The 21,556-nt window shown below is 33.3% G+C and overlaps 1 long non-coding RNA gene across 2 annotated transcripts; it reads left to right on the plus strand.

The window, feature by feature from the left end:
- Positions 1–303: 303 nt before the first annotated feature.
- LOC136203125 (uncharacterized) lies at positions 304–2,480 on the plus strand. Of its 2 annotated transcripts, none has more exons than XR_010674712.1 (3): positions 304–703; positions 833–2,228; positions 2,331–2,480. It is a non-coding gene; the product is annotated as an uncharacterized lncRNA (long non-coding RNA). The 2 variants fall into 2 exon arrangements; XR_010674713.1 differs by having other exon boundaries at positions 849–2,228.
- The last annotated feature ends 19,076 nt before the right edge of the window (positions 2,481–21,556 follow it).

Genomic DNA, 21,556 nt, shown 5'->3' on the forward strand with positions numbered 1-21,556 from the left:
GCCCTTTAACAGGGACCGATGCAAATAACTGTATTATTTGCATCGACCCTTTTAAACGGATCGATGCAAATATCATTTGAATCATTTGCATCAGCCCCTTTATAAGGAACGATGCAAATACCTATATTATTTGCATCGGTCCTTTCAAAAGGACTGATGCAAATATCAACTGATTCATTTAAAAATAGTGTTAGCCTAAATTTAAAAATTTAAGAAAATAAGAGGAGATATTTTGTAATTAATTGGGTCACTAATATAAATTTGGATTTTAGGGTTTTTCATCCCACTTAGCCGACCTTCTAATCTTCTGCTTCCTACTCAAATCGCAGCTTCCTATCCACGAGACTCAATCGAGAGTTCCGATCAAGCTTCCGTTCCCTAAGATCTCGTCTCCCTTCCTCTATTCTCTGTTCTCCTTTTCATGGTCTTCCTTTCACTCAATCGAAGTATGCAGAGTTTGGCCAATTTTCTACATCGTGGATTTGTATCAAATTAAAGAGAAATTAGCGAAATGGGAGTGTTGAATTAGCACAATGGGAGTGTTGAACTAGGATTAGTCTGTAGTGGATTAGCAGTTGCTCTCATTGGACCAATTAGCCGTTCACATCAGTTCGATTAATCTCTCTTTCTCTCTCTCGGGCTGATTAGCTTCATTTGAACGCTCTGTCTCTACCGTCAAGCGCTGGGTTTTGGTTCAATTTAGGTAAGTTAACTTATTATGTTTGAGTGAGAATTTGATTTGATTTTGAATGGGTTTAATTTAATTTGAATGGATTTTTTTTAAATTTTGAATGGATTTAGGGATTTTCCCCTTAATTGATATGTATTTTAGTGATTTTATGGGTTAGGATTTATTGCACTGTAATTTGGTGGACTCAAAACCTACCTCACTGGCTCTCCGGATTCCAACCTTGCCATCCTTCTTATTTCTGATACTTTTGGTAAAATTTCCCTTCAATATATGCCTTGTTTTTTTATTCTTCTTTTACTTTCAGATTATGTTGGTTAGGTATGATTATACTTGAAGCTCCAAATTTGAGGTATATTTGATTTGATTTTTATTTTTCTGAAAGAATTGTTCTGTAGCTTGATTGAAATATGAAACTTACTATAATTCTTCTTTACGCTTGTGATTTTGATATTTTGCATTTCCGGACCTGGTTGGCTTAGTTTCTATCAGTGGAACAAATGATGTTGATGATTGTAACCTAGCCTAGATTTTGCTAGGTTTAGATCAGTTATTGCAGCAAGAATTAGAACCCTTGTGCCAAACCTAACATCATCACATTTATTAGAACCCTTGTGCCAAACCTAAATGACCGATGCAAATGGTCATATTACACCTTGCTTATGATTTATCCTCATCTTTCATCTCTGTTTCTCGCTTATTTTTTAGCATGCACATAACCTGTTCGATGAAATTACCTTTAGAATTTTACTTAAAATGCTGATATGAGATAAATTTCATCTCTGAAGAAAATCCTACAGCATCCCATTGGAATTCTTTCATTTTTTTCCCTGTTGTAAATTTCATTTTTGGTAATCTCTTGAAGTACATCATCATCTTCTATTATGCGAGCATGTTAGAGCGTTGACGGGGAGAAGAATGTATATTTGATCTTTTCATAATAAGCCCAAGCCCCATTTCACTTTTTTTTTTCTTGACAACAGGAATTGGATTGAAAACTTAACTTGTATTAGTTTGATCCATCTCTTAGTTTTCTTGATTCATAATTTATTTTTCTATGTTCTCTGATTTCTGTAATCGTGTTAACCCTCTTGACATGTGTAGAATTTCTCACCATAAATCAATTCATCAATGTCGTTTACCTTGTAAATAAATAGTGTTGACACCCAAATAAATATCATCTGGTTCTGGGTAAAACACCATCAAAGCATCATTACTGAATGACCAATGATCATTATGCCTCTTTTAATATCTATGCGAGTGGACGATTCATTTGCTGATAAACACAGTAAGCACACGTCCTGTTATGTTACCCTCAGAACCATTTACATCCTGTTATTTGGAATCCCACTTTATTTCTATGGTTTATCTTTTGTTTTGTGGATTTTGTATGAAAACCGAACCTATGCACGTTTGTATGTTAAACTAGAAACAAGTTGCACAGAAAGTAAGGCAGGATAATATAAGGATGCCAAAAGTGGTGATATACAGCTGCTTGTGAAGCTCAATCTAAAGCTATTAAATGGAGCCAAAGAGTTAGGTAATGATCATATCTTTCTTGGTCTTGGTACACATTCTAAGATTGTATAAATATCTCTTTTTTTTTTTTGTTAATTCGCTCAATGATTGATGGAATGTGCAGGAATACATGGATTCAAGGAGGTTGCAAGAGCTGTGACTCATACCATTTAAATGTGCTATTCAGTAATGTTTTCTTTATTTGCATTTGAAATTACATATTGTTCAACTACCATACCTTAATTTGTGTTAGTATATATATACAAAAGCCAATTCTTACGCTTGTCTGTTGATGAACTTAATTTGTTTTTATGTTTTTTTTTTATGATGGATGAAACTAATTGAGGCTTTGTTAGTATGGTAGTGAATTCTGGCATTAAATACTTTTAAAGATGTTATTATTAAGAGATAAAGTACCAAAATAGGCCTATGGTTTTTGGGGAAGTATCAATTTAGGTTTCACCGTACAAAATAGCACCATTATAGGCTTAACGTTTAAAAAAGATATCAGTTTAGGCTTCGATAACGGGTTGGACACGTCATTCTTATTACAATTGACAGAGACTCCATTAAGAAATGCACTCTTAACATCCATTTGAAACAGTTTAAAGTTCATATAACTTGCATAAGCGCACAAAATTATAATAGCATATAGCCTTGCCACTGTGGCAAAGGTTTCACCGTAGTCAATACCTTCTTGCTGACTGTAGCCCTGAGCTCCAAGCCTTGCTTTGTTCCTGACTACATTTCCTTGCTCATCCAGCTTGTTGCGGAAGACCCATCTTGTTCCAATGGTCTTCTGACTCATTGGGTGTGGCACTAACTTCCATACATCATTTCTTCTGAATTGGTCAAGTTCCTCTTGCATTGCGCTCATCCAGAATTCATCTTCCTCAGCATCAGCGAAGTTCTTAGGTTCCTGAACTGAGACGAAGGCTACGTTGCTGAGGTATCTCCTGAGTTGGTTTCTTGTCATCAGGGTATTCTCAGCGGCATCAAGAATAGCACTCTCTGAGTTTCCTCTTGGTATCCTTATCTCCTTTGGTAGATTGATGTCTTGTGCTGTCTGTGTTTCAACGATCTCTGCAGGTGTAGACTGGTCAATGAAAACAATTTGAGGTTCACTTTTACCTTTGGTCAGCCCTTTAGGGAATGACTCAACGGCTGTATCTTGATCAGCGGGTACTGAGTGTGGATCATCCTCGGTCAGCGGCAGATATCTTCCTGCAGGGTTAGTTTCGTCGAACTCAACATGTACTGACTCTTCTAAAACTTGAGTTCGTTTATTGAAAACTCTGTATGCTTTGCTGTTTGTTGAGTAGCCTAAAAAGATAGCTTCATCAGCTTTTGAGTCAAACTTGGCTAGGCTATCTTTGGTGTTTAAAATAAAACTTTTACAGCCAAAGGCACGAAATTATCCAATGTTGGGCTTTCGTCCTTTCCAAAGTTCGTAGGGGGTTTTCTTTAGTAGGTCTAACAAGAGCCATATTAAGAATATAGCACGCTATGTTAACAACTTCTCCCTAAAAGTACTTTGGAAGCCTATGCTCACTCAGCATTGTCCTGGCTATTTCAACCAAGGTTCTGTTCTTGCTTTCAACAACCCCATTTTGTTGAGGCGTCCTAGGAGCAGAAAAATTATGGTCAATGCCGATGGCTTCACAGAATTCAACAAACTGTTGGTTTTTGAATTCTCCACCATTATCACTTCGGATGTGAGCCAATTTTAGGTCTTTATCATTTTCAAGTTTTCTAACCAAATTTGAAAATGTCTCAAATGTCTCATCCTTGCTACTCAGCAAGATGACCCAAGTGTACCGAGAGAAGTCATCTACAATGATCAAGGAAAATCTTCTTCCACCCAGACTCAGCGGCTGGACTGGACCGAAGAGATCCAAGTGTAGTAACTCTAACGGACGCTTAGTTGAGACAATATTTTTACTATGAAAAGATTGTTTGGTTTGTTTTCCAGCTTGGCAAGCGTGGCATAGTTGATCTTTTTCAAATTTATGTTCTGGCAGTCCCTCAACCAATTGATTTCTTGCTAATTTGGCCAGGAGGTCCATGCTTACATGACCAAGTCTCCTGTGCCATGAGTTCATCATATTTGTAGGTGGTTAAGTCTTGAGCCAATGAGTTCATCATATTTGTAGGTGCTTACCCCTCGAAATTCTTCATTGAGATCTCATGGGTCAGCAGTGGGCCAATGAGTTCATCATATTTGTAGGTGGTTAAGTCTTGAGCTTCCTCAACAGCAGTCTTCTTTGCTTGCCAGTTTTTAGGAAGGCTGCTAAGAATCTTCTTGACTTGTTCTTCCTCAGTGAAGATCTTCCCAAGTCCCTTGAGCTCGTTGATGATGTTTGTAAACCTTGCATTCATGTCAGAGATTCCCTTATCATCATTCATCTCGAACAGCTCGTAAAGTCTCATCTGCTGGTTCACCTTGGACTCCTTTACTTTGTTGGTTCCTTCGTAGGTGACCTCCAGCTTCTTCCAGATCTCTTGCGTTGACTCACAACCTGATATCTTATTATATTCTGCAGCATCAAGCGCACAATGAAGCATGTTTATAGCCGAAGCGTGATTTTGTAGCTTCTTGAGATCATCCTCTGTCCATTTGGCCTCAGCTTTGACAACTGTTTGGCCAGCCACAACCTCAATAGGAACAAATGGGCCTTGGACTATTGAAAGCCATGCACTCATATTTGTTGCCTGAATAAAGTTTTTCATCCTATTCTTCTAGAAGGTGTAGTTAGACCCAAAGAATAGGGGAGGCCGAGTAATGGACAACCCCTCAGGTAAGATCTGAGTTGTCTGGTTTCCTGGGAGAAACCGAGTGCTGTTTTCAGCCATAGTGGGGATCAGCTCAAGGTAGTTAAACCTTTCTCAGTGAGCTTTTAAGCTCTGATACCACTTGTTGGTCCCTTATAACGTAACAAGTTAGTTCCAAGGGGGGGGGGGTAGGAACTATTTAAAATTTTATTACGTTAAGGCTTACTTCTTTTTCTTTGAAAAAGGATAATATAGTGCGCTGAGTAAATTAAGACACTAGCTTAGTCAACTGGTGACTAAGTCAGCTTGTTTCTTTGAGTCAGGAGATAGCACTTGAGTCTATTCCTGAACTCAGATACTCAATGTATACAACTCAGCGTGACCTCTTTACTTGGTAAGTTTTGTTTAAGCAAGCAATATATATATTAAGGAGTTTAAGGTTAGAAAGATGTTACTCAGCAGATTTATCCAGGTTCGGCCTCTGAGCCTACGTCCTGTCCCCGGAACACGTTCCGAGCTTTCGAATTCTCTACTGAGCTCTTTAACGGTAGAGCATCAAACCTTTTACAACTTAGAAGCTGAGTATAACAAGAGTACCTTCCTCTATACCTCTACTCACAACTAATCTCTCGTTGAGTACTATAACCGAGTACTCAGCCTCTCCTTTCTAATATCTAGAAATGATAAAGATTTGTCCTAAACAACAATTGCTAAGACACCTTAGATGATTGAATAATCACTCTAGACTTTTACACGAAAGATATAGAATTTGGTGTAAGTATTTGCTTTGCTTTTTCTCGCAGAACTTTGAGTAGAATTTTGGTCAGCGTAATGGCTTGATAAAGTTCTGTGTTGAAATGAAACAACTGAAGGGCTCTATTTATAGAGACGTCTGAGGCATCAGTCATTTCGAATTTCGAAATAACCGTTGGAGGGAAACGTCTTTCTGTCGTTGTCACTTAGTCTTGCTCAGAGCTCTCGGCCAATCAGATTTGAGTAGCTTCTGTCCTCGGCCAGCTTTTAGTCAGTTCGGAAGAATGTCTCTCCATTTATGGTAAGGTCAACTAGACAGCGTCCGGTGTCTTCTGAACTTTACCCAAAGTGGAAACACTTTGTCTGGAAGTTGTTCTTGCTCAGCTGCTGTCTTGTACTCTTTGTCGATTCAACTCAGCAGCTTCATTCCGAAGTTGTTCAACGAAGGTCTTCTAGATCCTTCTCTCGCTGAGCTGCGTTTTGTTCATAACGATAGCGTTTTGCACATGCGGGCCGAGTGGTCTTGATCGGTTTGACTTGGGCTTTGACTTTCGTATTGGGCTTTAAGTCATTTAGTCTTTATGTCTTATAAACAATTTAACTCAACATTGAACAAACACATTAGTGTAATAAATCAAAGCATTTAAACTTAGTGTGTTTAGAATATATTTAAATTTACTTAAATAATTTTGTCAAATCAAAATCATGTGGAAAGGTGTTTCAACAAAGATGACCGCCCTAGCATCCACCAAGGAAGCATAGTGAACTGCCTCATTCTCGGAAGGCACCTCCACTTGGGGGTCGTCGAGGCCAGCATCTGGAAAGTCTCGCGAAAGAGCCGCCAGGATGCGCTCACCGTAATAGTAGGCACGGAGTCCACAAGCTCCCTCCAGGCATTCCCAATCCTTCTCCCGCCTCTCTTGCTCCGCCTTCAGCTCCTCAGACAATCGGGCAGCTTCCGTAGTCTTCTCTTCTAGGTTCTTCTCCAGGTTAGCAAGTTTCTCCTTTAAACCATCCGCCAAAGCACTTGCTGCCTGGGCATTGGATCTGGCGAGAGAGGCCTCATCCTCTAGCTCCTTGAGGCGAGCTTCATTCACTGCATTCATGGAAAGGTCCGCCTCCACAGCGTTGCAGTGATCAATAGTCTGAGATAGATAAAAGAAAGAGTAAGTTAGAAAAGAAAATCACAAAAATGTGTCAAATTCAGAAATAACACTTACCGCCAGAGCCCGACGCTTGATCATCTTAAGATGAGATAAGGTCTTGTATTTGGCCCTTGTCTCCAGAACAACAGGGAGTTTGCCAATGGCTTCTTCAATGTCGTGCATTATGTGCTCCGAAGACAGGACCAATCCCGGACCATAAGTGGATAGCCAATAGCCCCCAAGAATATCAGGCTTCGAGGACTGAAAGTTGGAAGTATATAGAAAGAAAAGGCGTACCTGAGAAAAGGAAGAAGATAATAGGGAGACTTTGGGTGTCTTAGCCGGAACCATCTGCTGATCCGGCTCACTAGCTTGTGAAGCCTGCACATCAGGACTGGCCACCCGCATTGTTGCCAAGGGTTCGCCAGATTTCATAATAGTCAAAGCCTGGTCATACGTCCAAAAATCATGCTTGAGGGAACGAAGGATCCGCAGGGTACTCTTCTCCTCCTTGGTAAGGTAAAACTTTTGATTCGCCCTTTCTTTTGGATTATAGTTCCATGCGGCAGGAAATCCAAGAGGTACGACCTCCACTATCTTCACAAAGAAAAATCTTTGCTCCCAACGGTGGACGTTTGACATCTTGCTATGAAAAAGGGAGTACCCTTTTAATTTGGAAAAAGTAAGGTGGCTTTCCACCCCGCGCTTGGATATGGTGTGAAGAGTTCGGAAAAGGCGAGGGCTCAGAATTAAGCCTAGATTCGCCGCCAAGTAAGTATCTAAAATTAAATCTAACCAACCATTTGGATGTAGTTGACAAATAGGGATGAGGAAAAATTCGAGAATGTCCCCAATCATTTTCGGGACTGGATAACTAAAGCCCCTCTCGATATGGCTTTGTAAACTGCGAAATAACCCCTAGGAGGGGATGCAGGTCTTTGATAGGGCGTGGGAACCATACAAGAAGCTGCTTGGAGCCAAGGATATAGGGACTGAAGGGTTATCAAAAGGGAAAAGCTAAAACTGTAAGAAGTCACTTCCATTTTAGGAGCCTTTGCCCCTTTCTTTTTAGGAGTAGAAGAACTCGCTTCCTCTCCAGAAGTGGGATTCTGGGTTTTCATGGATGCGGTAGGAATACGAAACGAAGAGGGAGCTAGGGAATAGTTCTAATTCAAACTTGAAGTTCTCTCGAAAGAGGAGGTAGAGGAGGAAAGAAGCATTAAAGCAAACAGAAATTCAAAAGAAGAATGGAGAAACTATAGTAAAAGGATGAACTTACATGAAAGATCAGAGAGGAGAGGAAAAGCTTCTGTGGATGGCTGAAGAAAACCGTAGAAAGTAATGGTAAGTGTCGAGGACAGCCACCTGTAAGAACGTCATTGGCTTAGATAAAGGCGCCTGTCAGGAACAATAAATGCTTATAGCCTGCGAGGAAGCTTAGAAGTCCTAAAGAACTTAAAGGACCATTTAGGGGGGGCTTCTGATAACATCCGCCATGAAATGTGAAGGACTAAGTGGGAGATATTCCCTAGCAAAAAGGGCTTAAAGAGAGAAAAGACCCACCTTCAAGATATATATGGCGAACAGATAAGGATACGACGTCGTCTTAAGCATTCCTTTCGGTGATCCGCCACATAGCACATAACAGGAATACTATGTCGTGCTAGGGCTGCATACAAGGATCCGCCCAAGAGGGGGTCAAAGGGGATTCGCCTCATACGACAATACCCTTCTAGAAGAAACAGAGGATTAGACGGCGTAACTTGTTATCATTTAACGAGCATTCATGATAGCTGAACAGAATTGATACAGTTTCTTTAGACCATAAGCTTATAACAAATTTATCAAACAAATAATGATCAAATTCTATAAAAAAAATTAAACGTACAAAAGATGGACCTATATAAGAATACCACAATGGAAAATGAAGTTTTTCTTATATTAAAGCACCTAAACTTATTCTGCCTTTCTTCTATGGGTTGTATGAAGACTAATTATAAAGGGAAAGTCAAGTAGAAGACCGAAACATTGTCAAATGCCATTAGATGTTGTTGCAAAAGACATAGGAAATGACACATACTTCTCTTGCATGCTTTATAAGCTCTGTTTGCTTTTTTGGTTCATATTCTAATTTCCCACAATAAAAGCAGCGAAACTGAGAAAAGAACATATAAAGATTAGAAAAAATAATAATAATAAGTTAAGGTAAAGAGGTGAAGGTATAATGAAATGAAAGAATGAGTGAAAGATAAACCAAAGAGGTTATGTAGATTTCATTTGGTAATAAATAGGCATGTTCTTTTATTCCACATCTGAATTCCATTAGTAATAACCTAAAATGCAGCAAACCATTGAGTTAAGTTGATTTTTTTACCAAATATTAAATAAATGCACATCTGCCACTCAGGAAAATCTATAGGGAATGAACATTTACTAAATGGCAAACGTGGTAGGATATTTGCATGACCTCTAGGTAAACAATAGAGAGTTAGCTGTCTTTTCATACATTATTTTCCTTCACATTCTTTCTTTGCTAATTCTGTTGCCCTTATTAGCGAGTCTTCTATATTAATAGAGAGTTAACGGTCTTTCCTATATTAAAAAAAAAAAAAAAGGGCGGCCCGGTCGCATTACGCGTCCCCGCTGAGCGAGGGTCCGGGGAGGGGTCCCACCACAAGGGTGTATTGGGGGCAAGCCTTCCCTATATTATTTTCATTAAAATTTAGCAGCAAAGAAAAAGTAATCAATCAACAACTCTAATTTAACAGCAAAGAAAAAATATATATCCATTTTCAAACTCTCTATTTCCATTCATTTAACAACTCTAATGGAAAAATAAATGAAATTGACATATTATAGCGAGAATATATTAGACTGGAAAATGGAGCCTCAAAACAAAAGAATGTACATAGATCATAAAGAATTTAATTGAAAACTGCTCATCAACACTAAACTCGTTATGAATTTATTGTTGTTCTTCCCACATGTTCTCGTAGAAGAGTATATGAAAAGACTATAAACCAAAAAAACAATAAAAAGGAATAGGAATACAATGAGAAACACACCTTCATGTAAACACAATGTGTACCTCAATCAACAATGAAGATAACAAAAAGAAAAAATTGGAAATAAAACCAAATCTTTTATTAAGAATCTAGAAAAAGTATTTAAAATGAAATGAAATAGAGATCGAGTCTTAGTACCTTCATTTAATAAATCCCAATAAAGATAAAGGTTGTGGAAGATTAGAGAGAACAGCTTTATATCACATTCCTGCATTTATGGCAAACGATGTAGAGGTAAGTGTAACATATGGTAAATAATGTAAACATAGTTTAAGTTTAAGGAAATTGGAACCCCTATAAGAAAATTTCTGCAATCGAGAAAATTTAAACATTAGGCACATAAAAAGTTACTTGTAACTTGTTAATTGTCGATAGTTGCAAGTGTAGATATAAGAGGGAAAAAACAACCGGTGAAGAAACAACATTACCTCATTAATGTAAGTTTGGATAGAAATGACGCCTCAGCAGCCATGGTGTCAAAGCTCGACAATTATTTACATATATATATTCACACATATATACACATTCGGGGAGGTTAAAAAAAAGGGAGGATGACATACAAATAAAGCCCTAGTTTTTCAAATGGGGGAGGCAGCCGACTTTTCCAGGAAAAAGAAAATGCCGATGCCAATGAACTCTTTCTTTTTGTCGATGCGAGGATCAAGTGAAAGATTAGATCGCAGAGTTTACTGATTTGTTAGATTTAAATTTGGATATTGAGGTAAGTGGTTAATTATGTGCTTAATTATATTTATTTGTATGTTCTTTGCATATTAATGCGATATTAAATGTTATGAAATAATTATTACTGAGGAAAGCGAATGTTGGATGTGTTTGGTAAAGAAAGAAATTGAGAATGAGTAATAGCTTGTCTTAACGAAGTTATATTCAATGGTTCATTCGTGTACGTATTGATGATATATATGGTTGATTTGAGATATGAATTGCTAGGCACTTGTCCATGAGGCTAGTGTCGGAGTATCTCGGGATGTTTGAGATACTCTGTGCTGTTTTTGCTACGCACCGGGATGGTGTGGGGATACATGGCCGAGAGCGGTATCCTGTGCTGTTGATTATGATGAGATTGAGATTGTGATATTTTGAATTGACCGATGAACCATTGGGTATATCTTTTCTTGACAAGCAGGGCCCTTAGACAGATGTTAATAAATAAATAATAAAAGTTGTGTTTTGATGTTTGGATTGCCTATTAATTATTAAATGCATGTAGACTGAATTGTATGCGCGTGTCGTTGTGCTATGTATATAATTAACTATCTTACTGAGCCTCTCAAACTCACCATACTCCCTATCAGTTTTCTTTTCAGGTTAAAGGTATTGATTGACTAGCGGTTCAATTGTGAGGATGGTCAATATGTTAAACTACTTTGCAGTCTATAGTAAAAATATAGACTTATTAAGTTTTAAGGTGTAAAGTTTTGATAAATTAATAAATTGGTGTATTTAAAACATCTACTTGTTTTAATGATGTTTTAATTGTCTATTATAGCTAAATGTTAATTAAATAAAACGGTTTTTGATACGGGTGTTACATCGTATATAGACTCATTATCACCCGAGTATGAAAACAAGAACATTATGAACAGAGAAAGAGTTTTTTCAACCCATTCTATAGAAATAGAACTCGTAAAGATATGTCTTTTGATGAACGAACACAACTGTACACGCACAGACACGATTGTTCACGTACGAACACGACATGGTCTAACGGCAGACACAGTTCAGCTAACATCTAGCTGGCCCGTTCCAATTGAGAGATTAACTATGTTGTTTCAACAAAGGCTTCATAGAGCAACGATAACCTCTCAACACCGTCCACTCTCCTAGTGCTTCTATATTGACATGACTTTGACTCAAATTCCATGGAGAATCAGGTAACTGATTATTGTAGTTCATGAATCAGGTAACTTCATTTTGCCCCAAACGTAAAAGCATAATCAAGCATAAAAAATTGCAAAAACTTTTCTATTTATTATTTTGCTTGCAAAAATAAGAGGAAAAATCAAGTTTTCAATAAGAAAAACTTATTCTAACTATACGTGCCAAATGCAAAATCATGTGCAAAAAAAAAGCAATTATTGGAGTATCAACATAAATCACAAATTGAAATACAATATAAACATCACAAATTGAAATACAATGTTCAAGTTAGAACTGATCACCTTGAAGAACAGACAAGGCACATATTACCCTTTTTTTCAATAACATATTGTTTAGTCCCTCTATTTTGAAAAACACATTTTAAGGTCTCTATCTTTTACCAATATTAATCTTGTGGTCATTTTAGATTCTTAACCGAATATATTTTAATTTTTAGGACAACCACAGTACAATACAAGTTGACCATGTTACTCTGTTATTTTATATATATCTATTTATGCTAAAATATAACGATTACAAGTCTAAAAAAACTAGACGAAAGGACCAAAGGGTTAATATTGGTAAAAACTAGGGACCTTATAATGTGTTTTTCAAAATAGAGGGACTAAATAGTGTGTTAGGTAAAAACTAGGAGACAAATAAATTATTTAATAACCTTGAAAAAAACAGTAAGCTCTACATTAGAAATAGTCATTAAACCATAATCATCATCCCATTTTGAATAATCCCTTTAAACAATGAGCAAAACTACAAAAACTTTTCTGTTTACTTACAATATAACACCTCAATAACTGCATTTTGAGAACATTTTGGCAAGCCTGACAATATTTCAGATACTTGTAACGGGAAAGTTGTTTCATTTTCTTTCAAAACGACCACCATCTTTTCCAGCACTCTTGAATTGTTGAGTAGAAATTGAGCAAAGTTTAACATATGCTCATGTGTACAATCTGTCCTCGGAAAGCGAGTGATCTTAATAGTCTTCAGGTGCGATTCCAAACAATTGAAAACCGTTGTATTTGAAATCCAATAATTGTTCTCAATGTTATCATGGGCCTAACAAGGGAAATTGTTATTAGGCCAAAGAAATTAACAAAACATGAAAAATAAACATATATGTCATTAAGCTCTATACAACTAAAAGTGTTAAAAACTTTTTAATGCATAAAATATTAAACTAAATTTGTTATTTAGAATGTTTCTAGAAATTACCATGGTAATGTAGTTAGTCTGCATATTGATAACTAATTTCTCAATCAGAGGGGAAATACCAAGTAGCAGTGCAATTCCAGAATGGTGCTTTTCTAAATGAGCAGATTCCAGAGTCAAACATTTGATATTTAACACAGGAGAAAACTGATCACTCAACTTCATAGCCGACATTGCCTATAAACATAATCGATTTTAAAATTAAAAAATGTCAAGTAATTAACTTATTACGAAGGATGAAATGCTTATTTTCTTTACCTCCATAAAGTAAGTATCGACTATTAGCTCCTTCACATGCTCAAGCTGGTTCAAAATGTCTTCAATCATTCTTTTATATATCTTCATACCAAAGTCGAAAATAATAGTAACACAAAGTGAAGATGGCAAATTTAGTAATTTAACTGTTTTAACATTCAAACCAACCCGAATGGATAAATCCTCAAGCCGTGGACAAGAAATTTCTAAATCAAGCTCATTGTAAACATCTCCTAAAACCAATATTTTCAAGGATTTGGAAGAAATAACCAGTTGTTGAATCCCACGACAGTAGTTTAATTTAAATGATTCAAGTAACAAATTGCTAGATATAACATTTTCAATTGCTTGAGCAAATAACTCTGTATCATTCATACTCACACTGCTGAGAGATAATTCTTCAAGGTTCCCACATGAAATTTCATGGACAGATATGTTAGCCAGGGAATGAGATTGTATAACCAATATTTTCAAGGATTTGGAGGCAATAACAATCTTTTCAAAAGCACAGTCCATTAATTCTAAGGATTTGAGTAAAGGAGAGCGATAGAATATGTCCCATGGCATGATGAGTCAAGTTACAACGTCCTATATTCAATGTTGTGAGACGCGGTCAATTTACCTTTCCACTAGGCATAAACCAACAATTTTCGGTGCTTAATTTAACCAATGAAGCATTGTCGAAAAGGATTTCTGGCAATATATAACCATAGTCCAAAAGGAAATAAGGCTGACAATTTACCCTGCTATCCTTTGAACTGATACGTAAATCCTCCACATGTTTTCCAATTGCAAAACAGATTTTCGAAGCAAATTGTGGATCCTCCTTATCATCATCATAACCATATTGAATGTGGAATTTCTCTATCTTTAAGCAGTCGTGCAAATCTAAGGTCTTGTCTATGAATTCAAGGTAGTTATCATAAGACGTACATTTTGAATCGATGAAGATGAGAACCGGAACTTGAGTCCACTGAGTCTTCCACCTTTTTGACAAAACACTAGTCCTGATAGCTTCTTCAGTTGAAGGTAAAAAGGAGAGAATATCGTGAATGATGGGATCTGGCAAATCACTAATTCGGTCTTCTTTCTCTTCCAACTTCTTGACCCTTTTCGTTTCCATTTCTTCTTTCCAAGACTCCTGTGAAAGATTACTAATAATATGATGGAATTGGTCTATATCTCAAATGTAAGGAATGGGAAACAAGAATGGTGATAATTATATGCCAGTTAAAATAGTCATAGAACGATTGATTTAATCTATACATCAAAATTCAATGCCTAAAGACACCTCCCTTCATGAATAGTCCTTTCTATTCGTGAACAGTGGTGTTCATTCCTGAACAGTCTTATGGGTTCGTGAAAGAACGTGTTCATTAATGAACAGATATGTCCATTCGAGTTCTATTTAAAGAAAATGGAAATGTCAAATTTCATAAGATTTTGACCTAAGATGAAAAAGGAAGTTTGTTAAGGAAAACTAGCAAAAGAGTGATGGAGGTTGCAATTTTAAATAGTTTTGTTAGGAACTTCATGGTGGCTCATTAGTCCTTTAAATTTGCTTAAAGTGTAAAAATTGCATCCATAAATATGTAAAAAATAGAAAGTTAATTTATTTTAAAGATTTAAAATCACAAATTAGGTTTTATTTTTCAAGTTTTGATTTTTTTTACGGGATTAGACTAATTAAATGTTTTTTATATTTTTATAATGACATTGTAGTTTAAATAGTTTGAAATTAAATGTTTTTTATGAACTAATTACTTATTAGTTATTGTAAATGGTATTTATGCTTTTCTAATGACTTTGTAGTTTAAATAGTTTGAAGTAGTAAATGTTTTTTTTATGAATTAATGACTTATTATAAGGATCTGTTTTTATCACTTAATTTCAGTAACAATCAGTTCAATTCAGTTCAGTTCAGTTCAGCATTCAGTTTCAACATCCAGTTTCAGCATTCAGTTTCAGTATTCAGTTTTAGCATTCAGTAATTTATCATTATTTATTATACTATAATAATTATTATTATTTATAGTTTATCATTATCTATAAATTAAATAAAAGTGAAGAAATGATAGTTTATTAAAATATATACCGTTTAATAAAAAAATAAAACTAAAGTATGCATCCATATTTAAAAATTAGGAATTGCATCCATATTATGAATTGTTTCTAAAATTTACCGAATTTATCAATGTTAGGGATAAAATTGCACCATTTTAGACGTTAGGGGTAAAATTACTCCTGACCCAAAACGTTATTTTTGCACTTTAACCCTTAATTAGAATAAAAAGTTAAGAGTTTATATTCATATGAAAATTTGTATTTAATTTCATAGGCTTTAAATTATATGTAAATTTGTGTTCGTATGTAATTTGTATTTTTAATTTAAATTAGACTCGTTTTTATTTAATTTCATAGGCTTTTATCGAGCCAAGATTTTATCAACCCGAGCTTTTATTTGATATTCAATTTATTTTTATCTTTAATAATATATTTATTTATTATTGATATTATTAAATTTATTAGAACCATTCGGTAGCATTCAGTTAAGTTCAGTAGCATTCAGTTAAATTCAGTTCAGTTCAGTTCAGTATTCAGTAGCATTCAGTTCAGTTCAATTCAGTTGAGTTCAGTTTTTTTCAGCGATAAAGAACAGAGCCTAAGTGTTATTTATGGTCTTATAATGACTTACGAGTGTAATTTGTGATTATATATATCCCCGCCAAACCCGTGTCTAATCTTTTTCAAAAATGTTGGTTGTCATACCCATATACATACACGTACCCGTATCAGTGTTTCATAGATTTGTTGCTAATTTGTAGCTTTGTCAACAGACTTAAATTTGATTTGAGTCCATATGTAGTTTCTATTTTACTGTTATCACGAACTCAAATTTGATTTGAGAGCTATTGTATTTTGATGTTATGTATATTAATATATAGGGTAAATAATTTATTAGTCCCCTTACTTTTTACCTAACACACTATTTAGTCCCCCTATTTTGAAAAACACATTATAAAGTCCCTAAATTTTGCTAATATTAACCATTTGGTCCTTTTGTCTAGTTTTTTTAGACTTGTAATCGTTATATTTTAGCATAAACAGATAGATATAAAATAACAGAGTAACATGGTCAACTTGTATTGTACTATGGTTGTCCTAAAAGCTAAGATATGTTCAGTTAAAAATCTGAAAAATAGATAAAAGGACCACAAGGTTAATATTGGCAAAATAGGGACCTTAAAATATGTTTTTCAAAATAGGGGACTAAACAGTGTATTAGGTAAAAATTAGGGGACTAATAAATTATTTACCCTAATATCAACTCATGAATTTTAGAAACTTTTGTAACTAAAACCCTAACATTTTCAAATAAGAACAATTTAAGCTTTACATATCATTTCTTCCTGAACTTGTCCAAAAAACTTATAACAAAACATGATAAATATTTGAATGTTTTTGTTCAGTTCACACATAATTAATTAAAGATTCATTTATTTGGCTTTCATGGCTTGAGTGTTAACCCTGCAAGCCAACTAAGATTAATGGAACAAATTATATCTATAATTCAAAGCTATTATGGAAATTATGAACAAATTAACGTATATAATTAATTAAAGATTCATTTATTATTATAAATATGGCCGCCAAAATAATATTTATGGACATGTGCAAATAATCATAGTAATTATAGTAAATTATATTTATGTTATCTAAACATTGGTTTTACTTTCATTATGCTCTTTAACTTTAAAATCGATTTAATTGGTTAATCTTTTTCATAACGATGATTTAGAATAAACGAAACAATTCAAGATAGCTTTTATCTAATGGTCGTTTGGGTGCCAATAGTTATAAAAAAAACTTTATTTTCTATTCGTTTTAATCGCTAATGTAATAAACTTTTATTTTTATTCGTTGTTACCCCTAATCTAATAACTTTATCATTCCTCACTTTTATTTCAAATCTAATAATTTACTTTCCTAATTCATTTTAATCTCCAACATAATAATATTATTTTTGTTCACTTTGATCATTAATTAATAAGTTAGCTTTCCTTTTTATTCATTTTAATTTTTAATTTAATACTTTTAATTTTATTCATTTTAGTCCCCAATTTGGAACTTTCATTTTATTCATTTTAGTCCATATTTTTGAACTTTATATTTTATTCACTTTAGTCCTTAATGTGATGTTTTCCTCTTTCTTTCAATTTCCTTTCCAAATAAACTTTTCAATTTATTCGTTATAATCCTTTGTCCAAATTTAAACTAGTTCTTTTTTATACACTTATATTCGAATGTGATATTAATAATATTACAAATTACTATTATTGATTTAATTGATTTATTTTTTTTCATAGCAATGATTTGGAATAAACGAAACAATTCAAGATAACTTTCATCTCATGGTCGTTTGGGTACCAATAGTTATAAGAAAAAAAAACTTTATTTTCTATTCGTTTTAATCTCTAATGTAATAAACTTTATTTTTATTCGTTGGAACCCCTAATCTAATAACTTTATCCTTCTTCACTTTTAATTTTAATCCCTAATTTGGAACTTTCATTTTAGTCCCTATTTTTTCACTTTATATTTTTTTTTATTTTAGTCCTTAATGTGATGTTTTCCTCTTTCTTTCAATTTCTTATCCAAATAAACTTGCAATTTATTCAATATAGTTCTTTGTCCAAATTTAAACTAGTTCTTTTTTATACACTTATATTCGAATGTGATATTAATAATATTACAAATTAATATTATTGATTTAATTGATTTTTTTTTTCATAGCAATGATTTGGAATAAACGAAACAATTCAAGATAACTTTCATCTCATGGTCGTTTGGGTACCAATAGTTATAAGAAAAAAACTTTATTTTCTATTCGTTTCAATCTGTAATGTAATAAACTTTATTTTTATTCGTTGTTACCCCCTAATTTATAACTTTATCCTTCTTCACTTTTAATCCAAATCTAATAATTTACTTTTCTAATTCATTAAAATCTCTAACATAATAATATTATTTTTATTCACTTTCATCCTTAATTTAAATTCATTTTTGTACATGTATATTCAAATGTGATATTAATAATATTATAAATTAATATTATTGATTTAATTGGTCTATTTTTTCATAACAATGATTTGAAATAAACGAAAAATTCAAGATAACTTTCATCTCTCGGTTGTTTGGATACCAATAGTTATAAAAAAACTTTATTTTCTATTCGTTTTAATCCTACTGTAATAAAAATTTATTTTTATTCTATGTTATCCCTAAGCAAATAACTTTATTTTTATTCACTTTTAATCCAAATCTAATAATTACTTTTCTAATTCATTTTAATCTCTAATATAATAATATTATTTTTATTCACTTTGATCCTTAATTAATAAGTTAACTTTACTTTTTATTCATTTTAATCTTTAATTTAATACTTTTTATTTTATTCATTTTAGTCCCTAAGTTGGAACTTTAATTTTATTCATTTTAATCCCTATTTTTGCACTTTTAGTCTTTGATGTGATGTTTTCCTCTTTCTTTTAATTTGTTACCCAAATAATGAAAGTTATTTGGCTTAGTGAAACGGAAAAAAAAAATACATAAGAAATTACATTAAAAAGATGTGGAAATTACAAAATCGCTTTTAGAGATCCTAAAAGATGAAATTTGGCCAAAACAGGACGGGTACCCAAAACCATAATTTGACACACGTTCCTACTAACCATTGGATACTCAAGTCCTCTAAAACCCGGTGACTAGAAGTCTTGTATCAAGACCATAGTTGAAGTATGCCCGAAAAATCAAATATATGTTAATATATACCTGTGCAAGAGAAAATAACTCCGTTTTGATTTATTCTAAAAATTGTTCGTTGGAAGATACATACATAAACCTCAACAACAACAATAACTTTTGGACACCTGTACAATGGTAGAGATTGAATTAAAGTAATAATAAAAATAAAACTGTTATCAATTAAACTCCTATCTAAACTTATAATTTGAACATTATGGTATACAATCAAAATCATATCATAAGATGTAAAACAAAGTTGTTGCCTCATTCATTTGAAATTTAAATGATGATCAAGCAACATGTCCAATAAAGATGTAAGTTTTATATTTATTTTTTCGAGAGACATACAAAACAATACGATATAGCAGATTTATTCGTAAAAAAAACAAAGTTGCACGTTCATTCATTTGAAATTTATAATTATTGAGATATAGCAGATTTAGTCATATAAAAACAAAACAACGATGCAATTAAGCCTTATGCTTACAAGTCGGTACGATTTCAAACCTCATTAATAATAATAAAAAAAACTATATGCAATTTCATGCTCAACCTTTAGTCCACCCTATTGAAAAAACTCATCTTCAAAATTGAAATTATAACATTTGGTAAACTTTAAACTCAATATTGCAATATTTTACACATGAGACTACATATGCTCTCTCCAGTATCATGTGCCACAAAAACGCATCATCCATAAAAAGTTAAACGTATTCATCATCACATATAATTGGCATATAATCAACTGTTTTTTATGTCAGTACACATTAACCCGAATAATTTCATTAAATATCAAATGGGAATTTCAATAGTTTTATTGCTACAAATTTTAATGACATTTATTGTATTTTACACTTCATTACCTAAAATAAGTTAAGTATAATCAAATATGGTGAATCATAGTTCCACAAATATGAAGACTGAAGCAAACAAACCTCTCATGAGGAAAATATTAAGTATAAGCAAATATCATGATCATGGTTCTATGGTTCTTAACATAAATACCTATACATCCAAGTGAAAGAAAGCAATTATCGAATCTATTCTGACACATGAACAGTAAGGCTCTAGGGTTTAGGGTTTTGAGGTTTTAGGTTTGGGTTTTGGGTTTTGGGGTTTAGGTTTTATGACAAACAATGTCGTTGAAAAAGATTAGACACGGATATGGCGGGGATACGCCATATATATATATATATATATATAACCACAAATTACATTCATAAGTCATTATAAAACTATAAATAACACTTATAATAACTAATAAGTCATTAATTCATCAAACTATTTAAACTATAAAGTCATTATAAAACCATAAATAACACTTATAATAACTAATGAGTCATTAATTCATAAAAAAACATTTAATACTTCAAAACTATTTAAATTACAAAGTTATTATAGAACTATAAATGACATTTAATTAGTCTAACCCTGTAAAAAAATCAAAACATAAAAAATAAAACCTAATTGGTGATTTTAAATTTTTAAAATAAATTAACTTTCTATTTTTTTTACATCCTTATGTTGTTTTTATAGATTTAGTCATTCAATCTTTACATTTTAAGAAAATTTAAAGGACTAATGAGACACCATGTCTATTTAGGGGCCAACCAAACGTTTGGGACAAGTTCAACCGGTTTATTAAGAGAGAGAGAGAGAGAGAGAGAGCGCGCACACACACACATATATAGATATATATATACTATTCAGACCTAAAAGAGTCCAACTAATATGAAAATTCAGGCTTAAAATTTTGTTATCGTTGATAGGAACATATTTTAAAATTTTGCATACAATTTTATTTTCTTATTAGAAGTACTTTATCTCTTATTTCACCCAGGATCCATCCATTATCAGGATTGGCTATGGTCTCCATATACCTTTGAACAAGAATATAACATTTGTATATTATTATATATTTTAGCAAAAATTCATCATTTCGGAGACCATACCTTTGAACAAGAATATAACATTTGTATATTATTGTATCATTCAGTAAAAATTCATCATTTTCTGAAATTTAATGTATGAAGTAACAAAACTTAAACTTAGCGTCCTAACAAAAGTATTTAAAATTGCAACCTCTAGACTTTCATTTTCATCTTAGGTCAAAATCTAACAGTTCCAACTTATGAAATTTGATATTTCCATTCTCTTTAAATAGAACTCGAATGGACATATTTGTTCACTAATGAACACCTTCTTTCACAAACTGACACGACTGTTTAGGAACGAACACCAGTGTTCACTAACGGAAAGGACTATTCATGAAGGGAGGTGCCTTTAGGCATTGAATTTTGATGTATAGACCAATTCCATCATATTATTACTAATCTTCCACAACAGCCTTGGAAAGAAGAAATGGAATCCAAAAGGGTCAAGAAGTTGGAAGAGAAAGAAGACCGAATTAGTGATTTACCAGATTCCATCATTCAAACATATTA

The sequence above is a fragment of the Euphorbia lathyris genome, chromosome 8 (genome assembly GCF_963576675.1).
Source record: "Euphorbia lathyris chromosome 8, ddEupLath1.1, whole genome shotgun sequence".
In the NCBI taxonomy this organism is placed as follows: Eukaryota; Viridiplantae; Streptophyta; class Magnoliopsida; order Malpighiales; family Euphorbiaceae; genus Euphorbia; species Euphorbia lathyris.